Genomic DNA, 9,554 nt, shown 5'->3' with positions numbered 1-9,554 from the left:
TATTGCAGCTTTACAAATAAATCGATAATTTCCTCCAGTGCACCCACATGAGATCGCCATGAAATGTCAACGCCTTTTCAGATTCTGTTAAATTTTCACCCTTATTGAATATTCTGTTTGTATAATTATTTGTATACCACACAACCAAACAATAACCTTGATATAGAAAAATTAGTACGAACACTGCACATGGATTCTGTTTTCTCCGTCATTTTTGACAGACGGTGTACACTTGATAAACATAATCATGATAGGCATTTTATAAAATCAATTTACTACGCAGGAAAGAATCTGTCGATATCAATATTTTCAAATTTCCAAGAAAAAAATGTCACGTCTGTAAATGTTGACCTTTTTATTTTTGGAAAACTCTAACAGTAGAAAGATTTTTTCGAAATAATGAGATGTCTTCTATACGTTTCCAGACGTTTATGCCAGGCCTCTAAAATTGCCATAGACTCTTGAAAATTTGGTATGTTATTTCTATACATCTTATGAGATTCTGGACCAATTTTTATGATTTCAGGTTCAGATGAACAGCTACAGCAGGAATTGGAAACATCCTACTAAAGTCTGATTGTCACAGTTTGTAAATTTAAAAAATGCAATTTGGACGTAAGGACATTTTAGAAGAATAATATGCAATAAAATTCTGTTTTAATCTTGAAAAATACTAAAAACACGTATGGAATGCTTTAGACTGCTTTGGACCATCTTGCATGAATTGAGCATCAGTTTTTGAGTAGCATAAGAGATTCAAGGAAGGCAGAGAGTTTGGGGGGGAGTTTAGGAGTAAGGAAGTCAGAACAGCAGAGTTGATTGGCTAAATAAAGAATTTCATGGATAATGATCGTCGTGTGTCTATAGAGATAATAAGTGCACAGTTTGATGTCAGTATAGGAACAATATACACAATTATTCGCAAGGAACTGAAGATGCGGAAGATTTGCGCAAACTTTGTCCCAGATGTGTTCTGATGATATCAAAAAGAAAAACGTTGCCATGATAGCAGGGAGAGCTTCGAGCTGATCAATTCAGATTCCGCAATTTTTTATGCTATGTGACATGCGATGAGCGCTGAATCTACTGCTATAACTCAGAGACCAGAAGACAGTTCCTACTGAAATCGTGCTGGCTCCCCCAAATCCCAGAAAGCTAGACAAGGCAAATCCACTTAGAAAAAAATGAACATTTTTTTTACAGCATGGGCATAATCTACATGCACTGTGTTCCCACTGGACAAACAGTCAACAAAGAATACTAAGTTGGGGTTTTAAGGGAGTTAAGGAAGAGATTCCGTTGAAAAAAGCCAGCACTCTTCAAACCGAGTCAGTAGCATTTCCGCCAGAATAATGCACCAATCCACAACTCCATCTTTGTCACAGACTTTGACCAAGATGAGCATCAAGACAATTCTTCACCCTCCCTGTAGTCCAGACCTTGCTCTTTGTGACTTTTGGTTATTCCCTAAGTTCAAGGAAAATCTTAGAACCTGTCGTTATGAGACAACTAAGAAGTCGAAAGAGGCTGTGACAAGAGGAATTCCATGGGCATTCCAGAAGTGCTTGAAACAATACAAGCGCATTGCGGCTGGAGGAAATTACTTCAAAGAGGATTAGCTTTTCGTGTATTAATAAAAGTGTTTTTTCGAAAAAAGTCTGGAAACTTTAAGAAGCAACTTCGGTTGTATAGATAAAATATGTAAGAAATATTTGCAAGATATTTGCTAATAAAATTCGGATCGTTTTTAGGTCGTTATAAAGTGCATTAGTTAGATGTTTATTATTATTATTATTATTATTATTATTATTATTATTATTATTATTATTATTATTAGAAAGTATATTGTTCTTAAAAAGTGTGTTATTATGAAGTGTACTAGCAGGATAACAGGAAAACCCGACATTGCTCGGAAGTGAATGACGATCAACAAATACTCCACACTTTCAATATATTTATTGTCATCGAAATCTGTTAAATCGACCATTTTTCAATCAAGTTGATTGATTGCCTACTCTAGTCGAGGACCCACTGCGGTGACTCTGGAGGAAGCTTCACATACCTCCCGGCTGTTACGTAGTCTACAATACATTATAGTCAACATTGCACTGTAGAGAATTTATTGATGATTGTACATTGTTTAATATAATGGATTGAATTAAAGTTTAAAATGAAAACTAAGTACTATGGTTCACTTGAGTTCTAAGTAGGAACGTTCATTTCGTACGCGACCCTGTCTTTTTAAAGAACCCCCTATTGATTTTATACATCGAACGTTTCTGCTTGTGCGTAATAAAATTTGTAAAATGCTATTGTAATGTTAAGCTATACGAAGGTCTTTTAATGTTTTTCAAATCGAACTGTTTCTTTTTTAATCAGATATTTTTCGATTATCTATTTTTCGGTAATTATCGAAGGCATTCAGATTTTTCGGTAATTATCGAAGGCATTCAGATACAACCCCTACATAAATATATATCAAACACGTAATGTACATTTGTGTTAACCTTTTAAAAAAAGCGGTTACGCTGTTTCTGAATCCACACTTACACACACACGTAGAAAAATTTCCTTTTATACATAAGAAGACATTTTTTTTAATTATTTTTTTAAAGTTTCTTTCTTTGAAGATTGTAACGTTAGGCATGGGATAACCAAACCAGCTGCCAACATTGCCCTGCTTTTTATTGAAACCAACCGAGAGCTCTTTTTAGTGTCCTCATTGTTCCCTTAAGTGCAGTTGTCTGGATCTCTTTTGCACTTGGTTCATCAGGAATATTAGTTACATAGGACTTCAAGTTCTTCTTCATAAACCCTAAAGTTTGCTGTTATGAAGTGTATGATAATTAAGTGTATTATAATTAAGGGTATTTTTATAACGTCTATTATTAAAACATGTATTATTATAACGTGTATTATTAGAAATTTTATTACTATTAGGCAGTGTTTTAATAATTATTTATTTGAAAGGAAGCGTGTTATTAAACGAATTATTAAGAAGTGTATTATTATGGATCGTATTATTATTACTAAGTGTAATATTATTAAGCTATTATTCTTGGGTAAAATGTATTATTATTATTATTATTATTATTATTATTATTATTATTATTATTGTATATGAAGTGTATTTTATTAGAAAAAGTCTTATTATTAAATGTAGTTTAGAAAGTAAATTATTATTAGGTTTATTATAAGAAGTGTATAATTACCGAAATGTATTATGGTTAAAAAGTTTAATATACCGAAGGGTATTATTAAGAACTGTTTTATTATGAAGTGTATTGTTAATTTAAAGTTAATTATTAAGTATATTTTTATGTGTATTTATTACGATGTGTATTTATTATGATGTGTATTTATTATGATGTGTATTTATTATGATGTGTATTTATTACGATGTGTATTTCTTATGATGTGTATTTCTTATGATGTATATTTATTATGATGTATATTTATTATGATGTGTATTTATTATGATGTGTATTTATTATGATGTGTATTTATTACGATGTATATTTATTATGATGTGTATTTATTATGATGTGTATTTATTATGATGTGTATTTATTACGATGTATATTTATTATGATGTGTATTTATTATGATGTGTATTTATTATGATGTGTATTTATTATGATGTGTATTTATTACGATGTATATTTATTATGATGTGTATTTATTATGATGTATATTTATTATGATGTGTATTTATTACGATGTATATTTATTATGATGTGTATTTATTATGATGTGTATTTATTATGATGTGTATTTATTATGATGTGTATTTATTACGATGTATATTTATTATGATGTGTATTTATTATGATGTGTATTTATTATGATGTGTATTTATTATGATGCGTATTTACTATGATGTGTATTTATTATGAGATATATTTATTATGATGTGTATTTATTATGATGTGTATTTATTATGATGTATATTTATTATGATGTGTATTTATTATGATGTGTATTTATTATGATGTGTATTTATTATCATGTGTATTTATTATGATGTGTATTTATTACGATGTATATTTATTATGATGTGTATTTATTATGATGTGTATTTATTATGATGCGTATTTACTATGATGTGTATTTATTATGAGATATATTTATTATGATGTGTATTTATTATGATGTATATTTATTATGATGTGTATTTATTATGATGTGTATTTATTATGATGTATATTTATTATGATGTGTATTTATTATGATGTGTATTTATTATGATGTGTATTTATTATCATGTGTATTTATTATGATGTGTATTTATTATGATGCGTATTTATTATGATGCGTATTTACTATGATGTGTATTTATTATGATGTATATTTATTATGATGTGTATTTATTATGATGTGTATTTATTATGATGTATATTTATTATGATGTGTATTTATTATGATGTGTATTTATTATGATGTGTATTTATTATCATGTGTATTTATTATGATGTATATTTATTATGATGTGTATTTATTATGATGCGTATTTACTATGATGTGTATTTATTATGAGATATATTTATTATGATGTGTATTTATTATGATGTATATTTATTATGATGTGTATTTATTATGATGTGTATTTATTATGATGTGTATTTATTATCATGTGTATTTATTATGATGTGTATTTATTATGATGCGTATTTCTTATGATGTGTATTTCTTATGATGTATATTTATTATGATGTATATTTATTATGATGTGTATTTATTATGATGTGTATTTATTATGATGTGTATTTATTACGATGTATATTTATTATGATGTGTATTTATAATGATGTGTATTTATTATGATGTGTATTTATTATGATGCGTATTTACTATGATGTGTATTTATTATGAGATATATTTATTATGATGTGTATTTATTATGATGTATATTTATTACGATGTATATTTATTATGATGTGTATTTATTATGATGTATATTTATTATGATGTGTATTTATTATGATGTGTATTTATTACGATGTATATTTAATATGATGTGTATTTATTATCATGTGTATTTATTATGATGTGTATTTATTATGATGTGTATTTATTACGATGTATATTTATTATGATGTGTATTTATTATGATGTGTATTTATTATGATGTGTATTTATTATGATGCGTATTTACTATGATGTGTATTTATTATGAGATATATTTATTAAGATGTGTATTTATTATGATGTGTATTTATTATGATGTATATTTATTATGATGTGTATTTATTATGATGTGTATTTATTATGATGTGTATTTATTATCATGTGTATTTATTATGATGTGTATTTATTACGATGTATATTTATTATGATGTGTATTTATTATGATGTGTATTTATTATGATGCGTATTTACTATGATGTGTATTTATTATGAGATATATTTATTATGATGTGTATTTATTATGATGTATATTTATTATGATGTGTATTTATTATGATGTGTATTTATTATGATGTATATTTATTATGATGTGTATTTATTATGATGTGTATTTATTATGATGTGTATTTATTATCATGTGTATTTATTATGATGTGTATTTATTATGATGCGTATTTATTATGATGCGTATTTACTATGATGTGTATTTATTATGATGTATATTTATTATGATGTGTATTTATTATGATGTGTATTTATTATGATGTATATTTATTATGATGTGTATTTATTATGATGTGTATTTATTATGATGTGTATTTATTATGATGTGTATTTATTATGATGTGTATTTATTATGATGTGTATTTATTATGATGCGTATTTACTATGATGTGTATTTATTATGAGATATATTTATTATGATGTGTATTTATTATGATGTGTATTTATTATGATGTGTATTTATTATGATGTGTATTTATTACAATGTATATTTATTATGATGTGTATTTATTATGATGTGTATTTATTATGATGTGTATTTATTACGATGTATATTTATTATGATGTGTATTTATTATGATGTATATTTATTATGATGTGTATTTATTATGATGTGTATTTATTACGATGTATATTTATTATGATGTGTATTTATTATGATGTGTATTTATTATGATGTGTATTTATTATGATGTGTATTTATTATGAGATATATTTATTATGATGTGTATTTATTATGATGTGTATTTATTATGATGTATATTTATTATGATGTGTATTTATTATGATGTGTATTTATTATGATGTGTATTTATTATGATGTGTATTTATTATGATGTGTATTTATTACGATGTATATTTATTATGATGTGTATTTATTATGATGTGTATTTATTATGATGCGTATTTACTATGATGTGTATTTATTATGAGATATATTTATTATGATGTGTATTTATTATGATGTATATTTATTATGATGTGTATTTATTATGATGTGTATTTATTATGATGTATATTTATTATGATGTGTATTTATTATGATGTGTATTTATTATGATGTGTATTTATTATCATGTGTATTTATTATGATGTGTATTTATTATGATGCGTATTTATTATGATGCGTATTTACTATGATGTGTATTTATTATGATGTATATTTATTATGATGTGTATTTATTATGATGTGTATTTATTATGATGTATATTTATTATGATGTGTATTTATTATGATGTGTATTTATTATGATGTGTATTTATTATCATGTGTATTTATTATGATGTGTATTTATTATGATGTGTATTTATTATGATGCGTATTTACTATGATGTGTATTTATTATGAGATATATTTATTATGATGTGTATTTATTATGATGTATATTTATTATGATGTGTATTTATTATGATGTGTATTTATTATGATGTGTATTTATTATCATGTGTATTTATTATGATGTGTATTTATTATGATGCGTATTTCTTATGATGTGTATTTCTTATGATGTATATTTATTATGATGTATATTTATTATGATGTGTATTTATTATGATGTGTATTTATTATGATGTGTATTTATTACGATGTATATTTATTATGATGTGTATTTATTATGATGTATATTTATTATGATGTGTATTTATTATGATGTGTATTTATTATGATGTGTATTTATTATCATGTGTATTTATTATGATGTGTATTTATTATGATGCGTATTTCTTATGATGTGTATTTCTTATGATGTATATTTATTATGATGTATATTTATTATGATGTGTATTTATTATGATGTGTATTTATTATGATGTGTATTTATTACGATGTATATTTATTATGATCTGTATTTATTATGATGTGTATTTATTATGATGTATATTTATTATGATGTGTATTTATTATGATGTGTATTTATTATGATGTGTATTTATTATCATGTGTATTTATTATGATGTGTATTTATTACGATGTATATTTATTATGATGTGTATTTATTATGATGTGTATTTATTATGATGCGTATTTACTATGATGTGTATTTATTATGAGATATATTTATTATGATGTGTATTTATTATGATGCGTATTTATTATGATGCGTATTTACTATGATGTGTATTTATTATGATGTATATTTATTATGATGTGTATTTATTATGATGTGTATTTATTATGATGTATATTTATTATGATGTGTATTTATTATGATGTGTATTTATTAAGATGTGTATTTATTATCATGTGTATTTATTATGATGTGTATTTATTATGATGTGTATTTATTATGATGCGTATTTACTATGATGTGTATTTATTATGAGATATATTTATTATGATGTGTATTTATTATGATGTGTATTTATTATGATGTGTATTTATTATGATGTGTATTTATTATGATGTATATTTATTACGATGTATATTTATTATGATGTGTATTTATTATCATGTGTATTTATTACGATATTTGTTTATTATGATGTGTATTTATTATCATGTGTATTTAATATGATGTGTATTTATTACGATGTGTATTTATTACGATGTATATTTATTACGATGGGTATTTATTACGATGTGTATTTATTATGATGTATATTTATTACGATGGGTATTTATTATCATGTGTATTTATCATGATATTTGTTTATTATGATGTGTATTTATTACGATGTGTATTTATTATGATGAGTATTTATTACGATGCGTATTTATTACGATGTGTTTTTATTATGATATGTATTTATTATCATGTTTCTTTTTAAACTTTCGACGTAACATAATTTTTATATAATCTTAAAAACAATAAAAAAAATAATTTTCAAAACTAATTAAAAACAGGGACATAAAAAATAATTAAATTACAAAATGGTAACAATTATACAACGGTCAGCATAGGAATGTATCTGGGAAAAAAAAGAAAACTAGCACCCCTCCCTCCTTTTAATATCATGACTTCATTTAGAAACAGCGTTTTAATTGGCTGTAATTTTGGGGTTCCGTATAATCGTGTTTACGAAACTTTATGTGTTGCGTTTTGGCGAACAGCAAAAATTACTTGCTGGGGGGGGGGGCTAATTAAGCTATTTTTTGGACAAACATGATGTTTTTTATTTAATTCAATATCTTAGAACTTTACTTTATTTTGGAATAGACCCAGAATACTAATATTTATCTTTTAAGGAATTTTTACAATAAATTTATTTAACTTCAAAACTTAGCTGAATTTGTTAGCTCGCTGTGAAAACATTTTTCATAACTTTTTTTTATGTGTACAAATATTTGTTCCTTTTAGAAATTAAGTTTAATCTCTAATCTTTCAAATACAATCAAAAAGTGGTCGGAAACCTACAAAAATATTCTGATAAATCCGCTTTCAAAACTAAACCCTTTATCTGTATTTGTCCATTTTTGCCCGTACCTAATATTTAAAACAAACATATAATGGTTTGTTGACACAGGATATTACAAAAAGCAATGTTGTCTTCAAACATGATATTAAAAACGAGTAGTGGGTGAGTAGTCAATATTAAATATGTAAAAATACGTATAGCGGGTAGTTACAATACGGTATTTAGAAAAAAAAAGTATTGTCGTTAGTTACAATAGGATATTGCACACAAACTTATAGTGGGTAGTTAAAATAAAATTTGAAAAAATAATACTGGGTAGTATCAATACGATACTTAGTTGCTAGTTCCAATTAAGTATGTAAAACCCGGATAGTGGATATTTATAATACCATGTTTAAAATACGTATATGCCTTGTTATAATAAGATATTGAAAAAATCTATTGTTGGTAGTTACAATAGAATATTAAAAAAAAACGTATAGTGGGTAGTTAAAATAGAATATAAAAAATTAATTGGAAGGATATTTTAAAATAAAATCTTCATTATGGAAATTACAATAGAATATTAAAAATAACGTATAGTTAATTATAATTAGAGGTTTATAAAAGTATAGTGTGTAGTTACAATATATTTTTAAAAAAAAACTTATAATCAATAGTTACAGGAAATATAAAAAAACATGTAGTAAGTAGTTAAATATGATATTTACAGAAAATATAGTACATAGTCACAGTACGATATTTGCAACAACAAAAAAATCTGTAGTTACAACAGGATATATAAA

The sequence above is a fragment of the Euprymna scolopes genome, chromosome 15 (genome assembly GCF_053919585.1).
Source record: "Euprymna scolopes isolate OS-2025 chromosome 15, ASM5391958v1, whole genome shotgun sequence".
Taxonomy (NCBI): Eukaryota; Metazoa; Mollusca; class Cephalopoda; order Sepiida; family Sepiolidae; genus Euprymna; species Euprymna scolopes.
This window is presented reverse-complemented; position numbering follows the sequence as displayed.